The sequence below is a fragment of the Bactrocera neohumeralis genome, chromosome 4 (assembly GCF_024586455.1).
Source record: "Bactrocera neohumeralis isolate Rockhampton chromosome 4, APGP_CSIRO_Bneo_wtdbg2-racon-allhic-juicebox.fasta_v2, whole genome shotgun sequence".
In the NCBI taxonomy this organism is placed as follows: domain Eukaryota; kingdom Metazoa; phylum Arthropoda; class Insecta; order Diptera; family Tephritidae; genus Bactrocera; species Bactrocera neohumeralis.
The window spans coordinates 60,972,887-60,994,547 of NC_065921.1; the positions used below are offsets into that span (position 1 = coordinate 60,972,887).

General features: G+C 36.3%; 1 pseudogene; it reads right to left on the bottom strand.

Moving 5' to 3' along the window:
• Window positions 1–21,661, bottom strand: part of LOC126754595 (cubilin-like) — a 295,041-nt pseudogene that overhangs the window by 200,741 nt on the left and 72,639 nt on the right.

The following is a 21,661-nucleotide window of genomic DNA, read 5'->3' on the forward strand; positions in this document are numbered from 1 at the left end:
TGACCACGAATCGATACCCAGTGACCAATCGGACTACGGAGATGATAATACTCAGCCCAGTAGTGATCCACGCTTCGAAGAATATATACACAAGGAGGCTGCTGTAGATAGAGACAGTGACGATTGCAATAATTTTATACTCCGGAGCTGAGAAGGCAAACTTAGTTCATGCTAAGGATCTTTTTCACAAAACGAGCATGCCCTTTTATAGAGCACCTTTTATATATCACTGCTTCGGTTTCGAGCAATTATGCCGTTTTATACGCTTTGACGATTCCCGGCCTCGCGCTGAGAGACTACGATACGACAAATTGGCGCCTATTCGTCATGCATGGACATTATTCCTGGCGAATTTGACGAGCAGTTACTTTCAACAAGCAACCGATGCAGTTTCCGCCAATACATTCCCTCAAAGCCTGGAAGCATAAAAATATTTTGGCTTGCTGACGCAAAAATCAACTATCCACTTGCAGCCGGAGTATATTTGGGTGCATAGCCTAATGAACAGCGGTCGCTTGGTATTGCGCGCAATCTTGTTATGCGAGTCAAGAACCAATATTTTGACTGGGGTGCGAATATAACGATGGACAACTTTTTCACAATTTATAAATTGGCGGAAGATTTGCTTGTGCATAATTCGAGGCAATAAGCCGCAATTGCCAAAATTATTTACTTCCTCTGAAAAAGCAAACAAAAGAGGTGTATTTGAATCTGTGTTTTGTTTTTCAAAATCAATGTAATTAGTAAACTTTACAACACTTTCGAAGAAAAATGTGCTAGTGCTTTCAAATGCTCATGCCAGCGAAGATGTAAATCCTGTAACAAAAAACCACAAGTCATACGTGTTTATAATGAGCATAAAGATGGTGTTGATACTTTTGACAAAATACTACGTGAATTCTCTGGTAAAATGAAAGTAAACCGCTGGCTCATGGCATTACTACACAGGTCAAAACTTTGAAACGGCGGTGTGAAACCTGCAAAACTGATAAGATCGATTATAAAACAACAGCAGTTTGTGACCATTGCCTTATTCCGACATGCACCAAACACTATATAAGGACGTGTGAAAAGTACTATTTTGCAAAATACAATGACGAAGCTGACACCGACTCATACAATGATGAAGATGTGGACAATACTCCAACAACGTCTACACCCAATCAAAATATATCAAAAAGGCAGAGAAGAGTTTCACCCATTTGAGCAGTTCGAAATTAAAACTTTATTTGATTTTCATATTTTTCAATAAAAATACATTTGTTAAATTATTTGCATAAACAAGCGAAATATTGGCTTTTCTTTGGAAAAAAACGTCTTAAAAGTCTAAATTTCCATACCAAATACATTACTGGGCACTGAGTGCCCAAGTCACGAGATTAAGTTGTACAGCTTTGTCACGGTTCTAAGGTTAAACACATCATTACCGACAAAAATGTGCCACTTAATCGCGCTGGTAATAAGCAAAATCCCCAGCGTTTATACCTTGGCCACAGCAAGACGCAATACTCGCATTTTCCAGGCGAAGAAAAAAAAAAGAACAAGCAAGGAAGGGCTAATTTCGGGTGTAATCGAACATTTTATACACTCGCAATTTGTCAGATAAAAGGCGGGGAAATACTTACAGTCGTTGTAGAACTTTATAATTTAGGTCCATAAGTTAGGTATCAGGACTTGGGAAACTAATGTTCGATTTCGACTAATTTTGGAAATGAGGTAGGAGAACAATGTGGGTGCTCAGTCCATACCATCCCTTTCATACCGCCACCAGTGTAAAATTTAATATACATATATGACCAAATTATTTATTGAGTTATTGCACTTGTAGTAGTTTTAACATAACCTCTATAAGCAGAGTGGGTCCGATTAATATCTGGTTTATACATTTTCAAAAGTCGTTTATATGTATGTTTATAACTCTATAACTATCTCGATTAATTTTAGATGAACAAAATCAAAAATCTGTACCAAAATATGCGAAAGTATAAAAAAGCGAAGAAGGGCATAAGGAAAAGTTCAGATTCAAGGTAAGTAAGTAAGTAAGTGGAAAAGAATAAGCGCAAAGTAAATGCGAGTGTTGCCATTAATCGGAAGCAAGCCTATCAGTGATTAATATAATTTCATGCGCCACTGGATTATTACATATCCAAGGACATATTACTTAATTGGGAACTTGGTACAAATGTGCTGTTTTCTTGGCTACGAAGTACATACACACTCAAATAGAAACATATGTATTGTGTTACTTGTAAATTTTGGCAGGAAAATAGTGCAGAAACCTCGAGGCAGCTCACAGATTGAGTGAGTGTACGCAACGTAATGTTGAAAGTGCTACGAAAGCTTACAGCTTAAAAACATACACACATACAGGTATAGGAGAAAAAGGCAGCGGTATACATAAATGTGCTTCTGAAGTGCTCCGGTGTATTTAGCGGCAATTTGTTAGGAGGTACATAGCTCAGCTATTTAAGTATCAACAGTTGTACACCCGACGACCTCTTTAAAATGAAATTGCTATAAGCGGCGCACGACAATATACTAAACTATACTAAAAGCTCGAAAACCTATATATATTTACAGACACATATAAGTAGTACAATACATGTATATGTACCATCGCTCCGCGTCATCTACTTTCTACACATAATTGGATTAATGCGATAATTCGCCTGAGTGCAGATAAGGCTAGTTTCACTATATTCGGAGCAACTATCCTACCCGCAAACCACTGGTCACTGACTGTGAAAAACCCCATAAAAGTACAAACGACCGTGACGAAGGAAGAAGATTATAATAACGTTGGCTGAGTGTCGCGCTAAACGGCTTAATTTAAATTAAAAATATGTAAAATGACGGCTTTTAAACTAAATTACTTCTTTGCAAAAGTAGAGTGCACATAATGTAGTGACTGTGAAATAAATTGCTATAGAGTTGCTGCTGAAATAAACTCGAGATAAAAGTGGAGAAAGCGAGTGTGGAAGGGAAGTGAAATACAAATGACAGAGAATATTGCCTGTAACTAAATTAAGAACAGATTAATTGAAATGAGCGGAATGTTTGGGAAAAGGAGCGAAATGCAACAGTGTGAAATTGAAACACTTAAGTTGTAAAAAAGTTGTAAATACCACACCAATTATATCAGGCTGAAAAGCAAATTGTCTGTCACAAAAAAATTACTGCCCTAAATAAAATAAAACAAAATGTATAATACTCTTCACAAAGACAAAAACTTGATTTTGACCGATCAGTTTTTATGACAGTAATATCTTATCTCACAAGTTTCTTCGGGCACTACTACTGTGGGCTTAAAATAGTAACCGTTTTTAATATAAATTTCACGCAAAAACGCATTTGTTGAAATATTTTTTTTCAGATTGGAACGACAGTCAGTGATATCTGTGCCAAATGTCCCATCAAAATATTCATTAGGGCCTAGTAAACGTTATTCAAATTTCTGGCACTAAAAGTTCAGAATGTTGTAGATAGCCTGCTTTGATAATTTTTTGTCGCGAGCAAGTGTTTTTTATTGATAGAAATTATTCAAAAAGGGTCGAGAACGACGAATCATGTCCAGGACGGCCGTCACCATTAACTCATGATCAAAACGTCCATAAAGTAAAGGAACTGGTGCTTGAGTGTCGAAGATTAACAGCCAGAAATCTTACTGGCATCGTTGGAATTTCCGAAAGATCAGTGAAAACCATTTTGAAAGATCATTTGGTTCTAAGAAAAGTGAAAGCACGATTGGTTTCAAAATTACTCAATTTTTTGCGAAAAACAGCGTCTTCCTAATGTCTGTGAAACAATGCTTTCTCACATCAGGATGTTATGCAACGTATTACCAAAGAGTCTTGGATCTATGCTTTCGATCCGAAAACAGTGTCCCAACAGAAGACGTCAAACCAGGTCAAAATCAAGGACATGTTTCATTTACGCGAAACTCTTGGTTTTTGCACCACGATAGTGCACCGTTGCATGCTGCATTGATTTTTTGTGAGTTTTTCGACAATTTTTCAACCAATATAATGCCGCAACCACCATATTCACCCGATTTAGTACCGTGTGACTTCTATCTATTCAGCAGACTCAAAAGGAATCCGTTAAATCTATTCCGGAAATTGACTTTAAAAACTATTTCGAGTATTGGATACAACTCAGCGCAAGTGTATTTGGAACCAAAAAGAATACTTTGAGGGGGACGACATATATTTTGAAGAATAAAGTAAGAATTTTTAAATTATGAACGAAGTCGTACTATTTTTGCTCATACATATAGTACACCACTCAAACCGGCGGAATATTGGCAAACCTTAGTATCACACCTGAAAGCACTCACAAGATCAGATTAATACGCCTTTTATATTTCGGGCTTACAGAACAAAAACAAACATTAATCATCTAAAAATGCTTTATTGTATTTCAAAAAATTCTTTAATAAGATCTAAACATTTTTATATGCATTTGAAGCAATTATCGAAGGACATTTGCCAGTTGAAATATCTCCAAAACATGCATTTTGAACGCGTCAACTTCTTGGTTGACAACTGTCAAATAAAGAACTTAATATTTTGAGTTGTTCTAGTGGTACAGTTGCGAAGCATCCATTTTTTTCACAATTACAGGAAAACATTTGTTTGAAAATGTATAAAATCAAAAATGTCAAACTTTACGACTGAGTGGTAAGCCGCCAGATTGCAACGCTGGTATTACCACTCGCGACATAAAAGAGGCAATCTATGTAACAAATACACCACACATGAGGACACCACACATATTTTTAACTACTCACCAAAGAACAAAAAAAAGCAACAACCGCACCTAATTCGATTTCTCAGCCATCGTGCAACGCTTTGCACGGTTCAATTTACTTGATCATCGTTCGACGTACTTCGATTCGTACTTCATTTTGCTCTACATCGAACCTTTGTATTTGTTTATATATTTAGCTGAAAAATGGCAAAAAGTGTAAATATAAAAAAATAAGTTGAAGTTTGTTTAAAAATACGAAAAGACTTTTTCAACTACTCAATATTTGTCTCATTATCTTTTTTTCTACAAATATTTTGCTCATTTCCCTTCTGTATCCGATATTATTACCAGTATTTTGTATATTGAAGATTTACCCAAAACAAAAAGTAACTAAATATTCATACCAACACACATAAAGACACCAGCATTAACTCGAGCACTCACATACAAGCTATCAAATGAGTAAGAAAACAAAGCGCATAATTATGAGAATAAAGACATAATAGAAACATAGCAGACATGTAAAGCTTTATGCTGGAATTTCCAGTATACCAAGAGAGCATTGGTCACTACTGATGTTTAATCCACTAACATGCAGCACACTCGGCGCACATACCCATTACAGTGGATCGATTTACAGAGAGTAAAAAACGGTAAAATTGCGTGTTAGCAAAGCGTTATATGGAGCATTCTGAACACTTTTGCCTCTGAGACTATGGGTCTAAAAGCGGCTTCAAGCCGGCGATTTCTAAAGTGTGGTTTTATGAGATATTAAAACAGTTTTTACGATATCCGAAAGAAATTAATTTCATAGGTATATTTTGATGTTCTATTAATCATTTGTCGGAATCGGTCAGAGCGAACAACTATATCAAATATAATTCGCATATAAGAGATTATTTAGATTTTTAAGCTTAAAAATTTCTTGGCTCCAAACCGATTTCAGACCCATAGTCTCTTAGGCAAAATTGTTCAGAATGATGAATGAACATTTCCTTGCTGAAATATGCGCAGCTGATGGGCCCGCTTTTTGTGTTTGTGTGTGACTGCACGCGGCACTGCGTTTTTTCATTTTCAGTTGCCATTGCACATTGACGCCAACGATTCAGGTTTACCATTACTTTTTCCAACAGCCTCCTGCCACTTAGCACTTGCCTTTGTCTCAATTCAGCTTTTTTCTCTTTTTTTTGTTAATTAAATATTATCCAAATGGCCACATTATGCGCGTATACTCAAATATAACTGTAGTTATACATACTATTTACCGACAAACAAGCTCATTTATAGGGTAGCATGGTAGGTAAACTTTGCACTATATATGTATTTATATGCATATGTATATACTAATATATTGCTTGCATGCATGTGTTCATGTTTGGATTTGCCGTTGCAGGCAATGACAGCCGTTGGTAAAGTGCAAATTGAGTTTATGAGTCCCAGTTAGTGGAAAATCGTTGGCTGTGCAGACCCTGCACGTAATGGTCGGCGTATATATGTATGTATGACAGTTATTCGTAACATATACACATATTAATTTGTACACTAAGTGGCATGACTACTTAAAGTGTGGAGTTTTGTTTTAATTGTTTTAATTTTTAATTAAATTCTACAATAATAAAAACATACTTTGTAATTTCCATGTATTTTTGGTTATAACAGTTGGCTTTAAATTTTTTGGTAATAGTAATTATAATCGTAATTGCAATTAAGATAACAATTTGAAAATTATACAAATAAATAAATTATAATTAACACTCGGATTGTATATATTGTGACCCAAAGCACCCGGATATTGTAATCACATTCCCCGGGTAAATTAAGTATATTTCAAAAACATGTGTTTTGGTAAGTTGGTAGAACTACCCTCAATTTCTATGACAAATATTGGCGCTATCTGTCAAACAAGTTTGGTTACAGCAGCTGCTTAAATCGGTACACCTTCGTAGTGCGTTGCGATTTTTACAATAGATAACAAGTAAGGAAGGGGCTAAGTTCGGGTGTCACCGAACATTTTATACTTTCGCATGATAAAGTGATAATAATTTACATATTTTTTTATTTTGCTGTAAAATTAATTAGATTAGATCAATTTGTGTACTTTGAGCATTGAATTGTATTTTCATTTCCTAATGTACATACATATATATTATACAGAGAAGGCATCAGATGGAATTCAAAATAGCGTTATATTGGAAGAAGGCGTGGTTGTAAACCGATTTCACCCATATTTCGTACATGTCATCAGGGTGTTAAGAAAATATTATGTACTGAATTTCATTGAAATCGGTACAGTAGTTCCTGAGATATGGTTTTTGGGCCATAAGTGGGCGACGCCACGCCTATTTTCAATTTTTTTAAAAAAAGCCTGGGTGCAGCTTCTTTCTGCCATTTCTTCCGTAAAATTTGGTGTTTCTGACGTTTTTTGTTAGTCGGTTACCGCACTTTTAGTGATTTTCAACATAACCTTTGTATGGGAGGTGGGCGTGGTTATTATCCGATTTCTTCCATTTTTAAACTGTATATGGAAATGCCTGAAGGAAACGACTCTATAGAGTTTGGTTGACATAGCTATAGCAGTTTCTGAGATATGTATAAAAAACTTAGTAGGGGGCGGGGCCACGCCCACTTTTCCAAAAAAATTACTTCGAAATATGCCCCTCTCTAATGCGATCCTTTGTGCGAAATTTCACTTTAATATCTTTATTTATGGCTTAGTTAAGACACTTTATAGGTTTTCGGTTTCCGCCATTTTGTGGGCCGATTTTGCCCATCTTCGAACTTAACCTTCTTATGGAGCCAAGAAATACGTGTACCGAGTTTCATCCTGATATCTCAATTTGTACTCAAGTTACAGCTTGCACGGACGGACGGACGGACAGACGGACAGACGGACGGACGGACAGACAGACATCCGGATTTCAACTCTACTCGTCACCCTGATCACTTTGGTATATATAACCCTATATCTGACTCTTTTAGTTTTAGGACTTACAAACAACCGTTATGTGAACAAAACTATAATACTCTCCTTAGCACTTTGTTGCGAGAGTATAAAAATATCGATCAAAGAACTTCTCTCAAATTTTGTATTTCAAACCAAATTTCGTATGCGGAATCATTGCGAATGTTGGAAAGTGCTCAGTTTTTATAAAAACACAATCGGTACAAAGCCTTCACAGACGGTCGAGAGGTTGTTAAAGAGATGCCTCGTTCTGGACGACCTTTGACCTCTTCAACTGATGAAAATATTAAAAAAATTAAGAATATAGTGCTTCAGAATCGTCAGTGTTTGGTGGATATTTATATTATACTAGCTGACCACGCAGCAGTTGTCCTGCGTGAAATTATGTGCTTTGGAATGAAAAGAAAGTTAAACTTATCATTTCATTTTTGTTTTTTTTTTTTCAATGTAACGCAGGTTGATAAACAACATTTATTGGTTTCTGTTCCAGTGTACAGAAAAGATGGTTTTCCAACTCGTGAGCACGCCACGGCCGTGTGAAAAACATAGCATTTCCAAATTTATGCCTCACATTATGCGACTATCTTTAGATCCTGTTGATTGTCATCTCAAATGCAATTTTCACTGGAAACGAAATACGTTTTAACTGAAATGGGAAATCGTTAGAACTAAAAGGAATTCGTAGAATCAAGCGTTTTGCCCCTTGTATTCGATAGGTGCGTCACAATCAGTCGGGTTCCATTACACAGTTTCGGGGCACGATGATTGCGAAACATAATAACGACCGATCCTACTTTGAGACGCAATTTAGAATTTAGAAATACCACTGGATAATTCACGGCGTCGTCTTCATTGTCAAGACGATCGATCGATTTGTATGAGCGCAAGTCTCTTCTTCCAGTTTAAGTCAACAACATCGGTATTTTTGGCAGCTAACATTGCGCGTGCACTTAAGAAATCGTAGTTACGATAATTTGCCCAATTTCCGAACATTTGTGATGAGTTCATCTTTCGTGAATTGATAAAGGGAAGATGGAATTGATATCGAACCACCGGAAGTATCAACCGAAATTATACCATTTCCAATTTTAGCGAAGGCGATGTAAAATGTCTTTGGCAAAGTCATTTTTGTTCGTATCTCATAACTGACGCGGATTTGAAGGCTAATATGTCGAAACGATTATCGCGAAAAGTGTGCGAACTTCATTTGCATTCTAGTGATTAACGTGTTCCAGCAATTGTAATTGCTGGCTTACTTCTCCTAAACTTGCACACACCGTACCATTCATAGTAAGCAATGACTCAAATAAAGTTGAACCGCGTACATTAATCAATAGCAACCGAAGGTAGAAACAATCGTCCTTTTTCGGGTGGATTGTGCAAATTCGTCCTAAGGCAATAGTTGAGAACACACCTGGATATCCATTTTCTGCTTGACCTTGCATTCCAGATATAATATCAAGGTATTTCCGAATAGAGCAATGTTCTAGCAAACGGATCACTGAAGAAAGTTGAGAAAAAACTCGTAAGTGTTAATTTTGTTGCTGGCGGTGTTTCCACTGGCTGTACTGTATTCTTTGGGTTGAAATACACTCTTTGGCCATTCACCAAATTAACTGCGAGATGCACAACAGTCGGAAAACGTTCATGAGTTGCAAAAGTAAATATCCTACTAAGCGCTTTATTGCAGTTCACGTATCGACCGTATCGTTCAAGACCAATAATCGCCATGTTGCTTCCTTTGGTGACGTACTTACAAACGTATTTTACCGATTTCACCAAACTGCAATATTAAACATTGATAGAGTTTTGAATGTGAACTAGACAAAAATGGTGAATATAGTACGATCCATGTGTTGTCAACTTCGATATTAACTCTTGTAAGTTGATTGCTGAATGTTTTGTTATCTGGTGAGCGACGCAGATAGAGTTGATATCCATCATTTCCAGTTTGTGTTTCCGAAAGAAAAGCACGTGTATAGTGTTTCATGCATTTATTGTCAGACATACAAAACGAAAAGATGAACCATATTGGTTTCCACCACTTCGTATAATACTGGATCTTTCTCTATATCAGGAATTTCCGCAGAAATGATTTCATCAATTTGATCTGGTGAAACCATCATCAAAAGAAAAATGCGGAAAACCTCTCTTTTGCCACTCAACAAAGTACATCTAGCATACAACAGCACCACATATACGTTGCTTCAAGATATAGTCAATCAAACATCGTAACTGTTGTTTGAAAAGTCATGCTGTGACATCGTGACGATCGCTTGCTAATTGACCGCGATCCATAATTCCGCACGTTTGTCACCGCATCCTGGAAGTACTTCTTGCCTTGCCTTGCCTTGGGCTGCCATACGTTGATGACAAAAAGAACGCCGACCGATATTAGGGCGAATTCTTTGACACGTAAAGTTTTCACTGATAATTTTCAATAATTTTTCTTTTGAATAGACGAAATAAAAAAGCAAGTGACAGAAATTGAACGATTCAAATAATTTACAAATCAAAATATTGAAAAATAAAACAAACAAAAATTAAAAAAAAATGTGTATGGAAAAAAGTTACTTTTTGGAATTATCCAATTTTCCAACTTTTCCTCCTGAAGGGTATAATGTGTTTTCGTTTCTAAACCTTCCTTGATCCACAACGAACAACCTCTGAAAATTTCATCAAGATTGATTCAGCCGTTCTCTTAGGGTTACTAACAAACAAATATGCATTCATTTGTATGGGAAAAAGGAAAGGGCTGTTTTTAGGGATTTTCTGGCAATTATTCGAATTTTTCTCACCGTAAAAACCATCCTTGAACCTCAGCGAACATTTAAAAAAAAAATTATCAAATTTGATTCAGTCATATGAAAGTTATGAGCATACATACAGTTTGGCGATTCATTTTTATTTATATACATAGACATAGATGAAATGTATTCTTACTCGACATGTCCCGGCAATACTGAATTGTTTTCAAAAAGAGTACGATTGTGACCGACTTTAAAGCCAAAAACACAATGAATTCCATCTATCAACCGCCGTATTCACCAGATTTGTCTCCGTGTGATTTTCTCTTGTTCCTCAAACTGAATTTGCCGCTCCGTGGTACACGTTTTCACTTGATCGATGTGATAAAGCAAAGTTCACTGAAAGAGCTGAAGGCCATTCCAAAAAGTGTTCATGAAAAGTGTTTCAAGGACCAGAGAATCGTTGGCATAAGTGTATTACATCTGGTGGGGATTACTTTGAAGGCGAGAAAATAAATATTGATGAATAGTTAAATATTTTGCGTTTTATTTACAATCTGCGGCTACTTTTTTCACAATTTATGTAGAGTTCAAAAAGCAAAGGCAATCGAAATAGTTAGTTAGTTGTATGGTAATTTTTTTAGTGTTTTTGAAGTAGTAATGGAAACGTTAACTGATTTCTGGTACTATAAGCGAATACCAAGAAAAATAGTATATAGTTTAAGACAATAGTTATGTTAATGTTGATGTTATAGAAATAAAAATAACAACGATATATATTCGAGTGTAATTGAATGTATTTATTATATTCTAAATTCTTAATTCTTTAATTTTAGTTTTTGATTTTAAATAATTACTCCCAAACATCTTGTATTATAAACTTAAAATCTACTTCTAAAAATTAAAAACTAAAAATGTATGTTTTAACTTAAACATCGAAATTAAAAACTTAAAAATTAACTTTTAATCGAAGATGTTGAGAAAAATAGATTCCTACTTTGGGAATGAATGAAAATCTATTTTATAATCCAAAAGTTTTCAAATAAAAAATACACAACCCTTACGATATGGATATGTAGCTGCTTTTATATTGCATATATGTATATATATTGTATTGCTATTATATATTATTATTATTTATATTTTTTTTTATACAGTGGACCAATAAAGTTTATATAAACCTAGTTCTATTAAATTACGACGTGTTTATTTGTTTTAAAATGAATAAATTGTGTGGTTTTTTTCTATCCATTTCAAGATATGTATGTATATTTAACATTAAATATGGCATATCAAAATATATATTTTTTTAAACAAATAAAAAAAATTAATGCTGAAGCTTAAAATGCGTCTAATTCATATCAAACAATTTACACCAATGATTATTTATGTAAATCAAAAGTAATTACAATAGTTCTAGCAGTTTTTCGCTTATATTTCTTTGCTATTATTGCCCGTAGACGTCGACGTATGCTCCCCACTAGTATTATTTCCGGATATTTTGACCCACTAAGTCGATGATCCAGGGTTTTGGCCTTATTTTGATGAAATACGATGTTTTCGAATACGATTTTCCAAAAAGTTCCAAATATTTTGAATAGTATTAATGTCTAGTGATTGCGGGAGCTATGGAGATATTTTTATTTCCATAGCAACTCTGCACGTACAAGATACAATGTGTATTTTGGGTCCGTATCCTGTTGGAAATTAATTTTGCTGCTATTAACAGCCGATTTAGGCACACCTAAATTTTAAATATTTTTCTTAAAATAGAATTAGGTATATGTAAACTTTATTGATCCTTTGTATATAAATATATTTATTCACGATTTTGAAATGTAAATCGATGTCGCTAATTCTGTGGAAAGTCAACTAACGGTGATTTTCATGCCTATTGCGTAACAGTTTGTATGTTCCACATAACGAATCATTTACTCTGCATCTCTGCAAATACAAGTATGTTGTTTTTTTTTATATTTTTAGATCAGTCACCGACTAAACCTCGTACTAACCCGGCAGGCTTCCAGTTCGGGGACAACAGGTTTGCTGCGCTGGCCCAAGGTCCCCAACCAAACCGTAAAAAATCGCATCAAAAACTGCAAGATGCTTTTCCTGACTTACCGCCAATAAAAAGTGATGATCCAAAGTATATTGTGATTAAATCCGACGAGAATTCTACACCCCTTTCGAAGGTTTCTTGTTTTCGTGTTTACAATGCCTTACTTACCGTGAGCAAAGATATAAACAAAATTAGTGAATTACGCGACGGCAGCCTATTACTGCTAGTGAAAAATAAGCAAGTAGCAGAAAAGTTTATAAAAACGAAATGTCTTTTCAACATTGGCGCTGTTAGCGCTAGCTATCATCAACATCTTAATTGTAACATGCCTGAACCATTTATGCACCGTTTTTAAACGATGTGCCTGAAAGCGAAATAATAGAAGGACTGAGTTCTTACGAAGTTTCCGCGGTTTATAAGTTCACTCGCAAAGTTGAAGGTGTTATAAAGCCTACTGGTGTTATGCTAATATCATTCAACAGTTATTCCCTTCCAAACAAAATAAACATCGCATGGAGGATGACCTCTGTGCGACCATACGTGCCTAATCCAATGCGCTGCAGGTCATGCCAAAAATTGGGTCATACGCAAAAACATTGTAAGGGTTCCCCAACATGCGAAACTTGCAATTTCCCTTCTCCACACGATAATGACTGCATCCGAGTCATGTGTGCGAATTGTTCTGGCGAGCATCGTTCTTCGGACTATAAATGGCCAAAGTATATGCAAACCAAAGAAATTTTAAAAATAAAGACACTAGAAAAGTGCAGTATGCACGAAGCCCTTAAAAAGTATAGAGAAAATACTTCCCTCTCTTCCCTCACTGCTAGCTTTGCACATGTGCTTCAACCTATAAAAGAGGTATCCTCTGTATCCACCACACCAACAAAAATTTCAGCCATCAACAAGCTCACAAAATCTAAAAATGCTCATAGAATTGCCGACAACGACTTGCCTAGTACATCAAAACAAAACGCAGAGGTCACCTCTGCTCCCAACTCATCAATAAACTCTTTAACTAGAAAAAATCACTCATCAAACGCCAATAACAAACATATTTCCATCAACAAGCCTGCATCGATCAGTTCAGACTACAACAACGTCTCACATTCAGCTAAAAATATCAGCGACAACTGTACCCAACAAGCATCTTTCTTAAATCCCAAACTTTTCAGTCCAATAGCAGCCTCTCTCATTTCTAACTTAAACAACTCCTTAAACTCGCTTAACAAATATACTGACTTCAACAACTCTACTACCAACACTACCGTGCAGTCTAATCCACCTAATCACGAAAATCTCTTTCCAACAACAAGCAATTCCAACGATAATAAATACTCTACTCAACATACTGAACAAATAGAAATTGACTCTGAATAAATACGCTTAGCCTTTACTCTCTTTTGAACTAGTACTCAATTGGTGACACTCAGCTTCAACTGACTGCTCATACGAGTTGATATTCTAGCTCTCTTCTGTTTCCCTTTTTCTCTTTTTCCTACATAGATCTTATGATTCCATTATTGCAATGGAATTTAAACGGCTACACTAATAATTACAATGAGCTTCAATTATTAATACAAGATCATTCCCCAGCTATTATACTCTTAAATGAAACTCACATCTCTTTCAACTTGTCTGCTTTTACTCCTAAGCAGTACATTGGCATGTTTCACAATCTTCCACATATTAGCACAGGTAAAAGAGGTATTGCGATTCTCATAAGAAGAGATATTCCACACAAAATTAATGCCATTCAATCCAACTTGCTGGCTATGTCGATCGAAATTATCTTAGTTAAAAAAATCACCATTATCTGCACCTATATTGCACCAGATGAACATTTCACCAGTACAGACATCCTGCAATTAATCAACCAAGCTTCTACCCCTTTAATTTTCGCTGGTGATTTTAATGCATGGAGTCCACTATGGGGCTCTCCAATAGCCAACAAGAGGGGCAAATGCATTGAAGACGCTTTACTTTCCTCTAACTTAATATGTTTGAATAACGGATCCGCGACACACTTTTCCACTCACTCCACTTTTTCCCATGTAGATCTTACAATGTGCACCGACACACTTGCCACAGAGTGCGAATGGAGTATACTCGATCACCTGCATGGAAGCGATCACTTCCCCATTGTACTAAAATTGCACCTAGGTTCAACAACTAAAAACCTCAAAATAAATAAGGTATTCAAAACTGATTACGCTGATTGGGAGAAGTTTCAGACACATTGCGAGATAAATGGCAATAAAACCCCAATATCTGACAACCCTAACCAAGAAAGTGCGAGGTTAACAAAAATTATCCGTTCAGCAGCGAATGTTAGCATTCCTCATACAAAGCCAACAGCAAGTTCAAAGAGTGTTCCTTGGTGGAATAAAGAAATCGCTGAATTGCGGGCAAAAAAACAGACAGCTTGGTATGAATACAAACGCGCTCGTTCACTAGTCAACTTAATATCTTTCAGGAAAGCCAATGCTCTTTTCCGTCGTTCCGCGAAACAGGCCAAGCGTAAATGTTTTCAGGATTACACAAGCAAAATAAATCCTTCGTCTAGTCCTAAGTTAATATGGAACGCTTTAAAAAAACTTTCTGGAGTGCCTAGAAATCTAACCATTCAATGCGTAAAGGGGCCAACAGGTTTGGTAACCAATCCATCCGATATTTCCGAGTTATTTGCAAACCACTATTCTGAAACAAGCTCAGATATTTCATTCAGCACACAGTTTCAAACCTCTAAAACCACCACACTGTCCGACACTTCCTACTCTGTCTCCCCTCTTTCTTTTTCTGCTAAACAAATAGAAACCAGAATTTCACTGTCTGAATTCGAGTTCGTTGCATCTACCGTTAAGGGTAAGTCCCCGGGGCAAGATAAAATTTCTTATCCAATTATCAGACATATGCCAAAAAGCCTCAAGCTCCGATTGGTAAACCTTTATAACAAAATTTTCAATACTGGTGTCTACCCCCAATTTTGGAAAACGTCCTGTGTCATACCAATACTTAAACCACACAAATCCTCCGATGAACTTGCTAACTATAGGCCGATTTCCCTCCTTCCATGTATGGGCAAAATTTTGGAAAAAATCGTAGCTAACCGCTTGATGTGGTATGCTCAGCGAAACAAGTTCATATCACCGAATCAAGTCGCCTACAAAAAAAGTCAAGGCACGTTAGATGCTTTAATCCAACTAGACTACTTCATTACTAACGCTTTGTCCAGCAAAAACCATGTGTCCGTACTATCTCTGGACTTTCACAGAGCTTTCGACAAAATTGGAGCCCATATTATTATTCGACAACTAAGAAAATGGAAAATAGGCCAGAATATGATACGTTTTATTACTAACTTTCTCACAAACAGAAAACTCAAAGTCAACGTCAATGGTTTTCTTTCTTCAACACTCCCGCTTTCTAATGGTACGCCGCAAGGCTCACCTCTTTCAGCTTTCCTTTTTATCATTGCTTTCGATGATATTTGTAGGATGATAAAAAATTACAAAGGAGTTGAGCACCAGATCTATGCTGACGATGTCCTAATCTACACAAAAGTCTCTGACGTTAATTTAGCTCAATTCTTATTTACTAATATACTCGCCAGAATTGAAACTTGGTCACTGGAGTCTGGTGCTTCACTTTCCTTAGACAAAACACATATCCTTCATGTATGTAGGAAGCAAAATTGCAACGGTACTAACCCACAACCAAACTAACATCGAATGTAAAACACAGCTGAAAATACTAGGATTAATTTTTGACTCTAATTATAATTTTAATGCTCACTGTAAATATGTCAGAAACTCGTTAATGTCACGATTAAATATTGTTAAATATCTCTCGTCTAAGCATTCATTTATTCATCCGAACGCACTAGTCAATGTTGTCAGAGCTTTGCTAACTTCAAAAATAGATTATGGGCTCCCCATCTATGGCAATTGCTCCAAAAGCAGTATCAACCTTTTAAATGCACCTTACCATTGCGCAATACGGCGAAGTCTCCGGGCCTTTCCAACCTCGCTATTCAATATAAAATTAAAGATTCTTCGCTTCAAATTCTTGCGAAAACGGCCGAGAACACCAACCCATTACTAAATACAACTATCACGCATGCCACGAAAAAAAGAAAAACTCCAAGAATACAATCGGCTATTTCGAGATGCTTAAGTTTCGCTGCAGAAAATAATATTTTACGTAACGCAACACGCAAATTCACCACTCGACATCCTCCCTGTCTGATCAATGATAAAATACTACAGAATAAGCTTATGTTTTTGTCCAAGCAAAACACACCAAACGAAGTCTTTCAACAAACCTTTGCTGAACTGGAATCTAATTACACAAATAATGGCTGGAAGTTATTGTTTACGGATGGCTCCAAGTCCATCGATTCCACTTCGTTAGCAGTTGTCACTGCCACAGGAGAAATTATTTGCAATTGGCTTCTTCCCTCAACGACCTATGTATTTACCGCTGAAGGATCTGCTATCCTTCATGCAGTTAATTACGCAAAAAAGACTAAAGGAAAGTTCCTCATCTGTACAGACAGCAAATCGTGTATGTCTGCAATAACGTCTCCTTCCAATCGCAATCCCATAATAGAAGTTATCAGAGACGCGGTCATTGGTGCCCCCCAGAAAATCCAAGTAATGTGGATCCCTGGCCATGCTGGTATTACAGGCAACCACTTTGCAGACCTCGCTGCGAAAAATGTAACCAGGACTCCTGCCTTAACATACTACGTCTCATCCAAGCAAGACATTCTTAACCTTATTAAGCACAAAAGGCATCAAAAAAACGCCAGCGAATGGAAAACATTTAAACATCACTACGCGGTCATAAACCCAGCCAGAAATCGTATAATCTACTCGTCAACAGTTCCAACTAGCGTAATGAAGACATATACTCGATTAAGGATTGGACACACTATCATAACACACGCCCACTTACTATCGGGTAAAAGCCCATCCATTTGCCCCCTTTGCGATGACACCGCTACTATCAAACACTTACTCACACTCTGTCCGATGCTTCACCCAACAGCCCACAACTCTGGCAACATTGATCTCATAAAACTACTAAGTGAACCTTCAGAAAAAAACGTGATGATTGTATATAGATTCTTAAAAACCAACGATTTGTTAAAATATATTTAAGCAACTTACATCATTACTAACCCTTAGCAATTAGAATTTTTCACCTAGTTATAATTACAAGACGGCTGAAGGCCTCGTAGCCAGTGCTGCGTTTATGTATTTATATAATAAAACTCTTTTTGTTATATGAATTATTATAAATAAATAAATATTTTTAGATGATGTCGTTGTTGCCTTCACTTCACTTGCAACTTTGCACCCAACCCAGTGCTGGCGCCACTTCGTATTTCTATGACCTTGTGACTGGTCACTTCCACTTTCAACATCATTACACTCATAACAGCATACAGTTGACTGAATTTCGTTGCTGCCAGTTTGCAAGTCCTGGAAAATTAAGTTAATTATACCCTGAACAGGGTATATTAAGTTTGTCACGAAGTTTGTAACACCCAGAAGGAATCGTCGGAGACTCTATAAAGTATACATATATATATAAATGATCAGTATGTCGAGCTGAGTCGATTTAGCCATGTCCGTCTGTCTGTCCGTCTGTCTGTCTGTCTGTATATATACGAACTAGTCCCTCAGTTTTTAAGATATCGTTTTGAAATTTTACAAACGTCATTTTCTCTTCAAGAAGCTGCTCATTTGTCGGAACGGCCGATATCGGACCACTATAACATATAGCTGCCATACAAACTGAACGATCGGAATCAAATGCTTGTATGGAAAACTTTCACATTTGACAAGATATGGTATATATTATTTTCTAAAGCAACAATATAATCTCCGAAGAAAATGTTCAGATCGGTTGACTATAGCATATAGCTGCCATACAAATTGAACGATCGGAATCAAGTTCTTGTATGGACAACTTTCACATTTGACAAGATATATTCACGAAATTTGGTATATATTATTTTCTAAAGCAACAATGTAATCTCCGAAGAAATTGTTCAGATCGGTTGACTATAGCATATAGCTGCCATACAAACTGAACGATCGGAATCAAGTTCTTATATGGACAACTTTCACATTTGACAAGATATATTCACGAAATTTGGTATATATTATTTTCTAAAGCAACAATGTAATCTCCGAAGAAATTTTTCAGATCGGTTGACTATAGCATATAGCTTCCATACAAACTGAACACATAGTTGACAAGATATACAGAAATGTATATATTATTTTCTAAACCAATGTAATCTCCGAAGAAAATTTCAGATCGGTTGACTTCGGTGCAACCGAAGTTAACGTTTTTTCTTGTTTTTACTTATGAATAAACAAATAACTGTCTTCAGCTGCCAACAACAAACTTCCAGCACATGTGCTGCCTGCCGTATATGATGATTTAGCCCAAACGTGTGTGTTTATGAGAGTATACATATGTATTTGGTGCTAGGGGCTCCCGTCCAGCTACGTATATGTGTGTGTATGCAAAGCCTCTGAGATGTGTAACCTCCGCGGATTAATGCGCCACTCTACATATCTAATAAATAATAAGTGTGTCGATGTATGTGCCGATGTAATTAGTTCCGGTCGGTATTAATGTTAATTAGACGCCTGATGGAGTTACTGCTTACTCCCGATTTCCACCAGTAAATAGTATTAAACACACGCGTCCACCTACACATTAACAATATAACTTGTTTGTAAATAACGTTGGGACTTTTTACGTCATCGCCGCTCTCTGATTTATTAGATGAGCACTCAGAGTTCTATGACTACAGGGGCGGCAGCAGCAACGGCTAACGAGGCGTTTGCCAATATACAGAACCACGAATATTTGGCTTTACCTTGTTTCTGAAACTCATAGTGAAAAGTGAAAGTGCCGCCAACATATGTGTCACAAGTAAAATGAAAGTTCAGAACCACTGTAAAGAGTTTGAGAGAATAAAAGCTGACAAAATGCTTAGAGTGGCCATGAAACGCGTTTAGCGTAATTAAAATGTTTCACAGATAACCCGAACAGCATTCGCAAATTGATTATTCCAATGGACATTAAATATTTAGCAAGAGCTATGAAAATAGCAGAAATCATCGTATGTTACATAATGCATTATAAATCTGTTTAAACTGAAAACAACAAGAATTTATAATAGTATTTGATTGCAACATTTTCGCAGAAATTTTTTATAGCTTCTAAAAATAAATGCCAAAAAATTTTCTTTCGAGTATTAAAAACATTCCCCAATAAATTTGAAGTTTCGGTATTTTTTCTTTAAAAAGTAGGGAACCTCGAAATGGATCATCAATTGCAGCAAGTAAGGAAGTGTCATGTTCATATGTGTAACCGAATATTTCTCACAGATAGTCCGATATTTTCTGCAAAAAGTGAGCCATATTCACTGGAGCCCACGTTTTGCCGTCTTCATTCTTAAAAAGTTGTGGTGCGATTTCAATAAAGGAAAGTAATCGAACCGATTTTCTTTCGCTGCGACTGTACTTCGGGCGCGAGTTAATTTTTACCAGAAGTAAAAATAAGTCAAAAGAATATATTTTTGAGCTGCATCGAATTGTTTACTCTTTATTAATACCCTTAAGACTAACTTATAACATGGTTTTTACTTCTATTTATACACTAGTATGTTTACTTATTACTGATTGATAGTTTGTTTAGATCCAGAATATTATAATTTGTTTAGGTTTCTTTACATATACATATATTGTTTGCTTGGATACATTTGCTTTGTTTGTTATTGTGGTATTTAAACTCAAGGATCGTTTGTTGTAGTAATAGTGCATTTCAATTGTTCCCACTCAAGGTTGTTTTGATGTTCGCGCATCGACTAAATTCAGTAGACGGCTAACGAACGAGCGGCTGTGAATGGTACAAGCCGAAAATGCAGCGTTCGTTAGGGCAGAGGTACGCGATTCAATTCTGTGTGAAACTCGGTAAATCTACAACAGAGACGTTGAATATGATCAAGCATGCTTACCCAGATTTTGTTTTAACAAGAAGTGATGTGTTTTGGTGGCACCAGGTCAGCTACCAAACAGCATTCACCAAGGCTATTCCGGAGAATGCATTCTAGACGCCTTTAATTCTTGGAAATGGCGCTGGCATCGCTGTATCGACGCAGAAGGAGCCTATTTTATAAGCTTTTAAAGAATTGTAACGATTAGTTCCATAAATTTTTTTAATCGACTCGAATTTTTTTAATCGACTCAATCCTATTACTTTCTGCTTAGTTAAAGTTTTCTGCTTAGTTAAGGCACTTTTTAGATTTTCGATTAATGGGGTTTTGTGGGCCTGGCAGTGGTCCGATTCGTAACTCGTGTCCCATGAAACATGATATCTAAATTTTTACTATAGTGACAGCTTTCACGGAATGGCGCACGGCCGTACAGGCACTTACCCGGATTTCAACTCGTCTCGTAACTCTTATTATTTATGTATATGTATATAACTTTATGTTTGCAGGGAGTTCTTCCTCATTGTCTTAATATCAAGAAAAACGAAAGAAATCCTATGCTGAAAGTCATTATTGGTAGATGTTGATTGCAGAATCTGTATGAGTAACACAAGTAGCTATTTAAAAACGTTTCAAAGCAGCAGGATATATTCCAAGGCGAGAAAATTGCCAAATAAATTAAAGCTGAGGGACTTTGAAAGATGATTTGGCACGTAAGATATGTTGTTTGAACGCTACAAAAAAATCGACGGGAAAGGCGAATAGCCATAGCGCCAAGGTAATGCTTTGTGCTTTGTGAGAACAGTAGGGTGTGCTGTATAATAAGCTTCCAAGCCCGGGTTAAACCACTAATGGGCGATTAAAATCCAGAATTTCTGACTAGGCAATAGTTTTCATAAAAGCAAATTTGAACTCATGTTAAAAGACTGGTAAAAAATTATTTGGAAAATAGAGACTTGGAAACTTATTAACATTTTTTCCGGTAGGTACAGAATGACCTCACTGGAAAACGGTTCACATCAGAACAAAGAATGGCCACCATCCCGACGCAATTCTTTTAAGATGAAATCCACGAATTGCCAGAAGGTGCGCAGTACTTTGAATAATACTATTGGATTTTT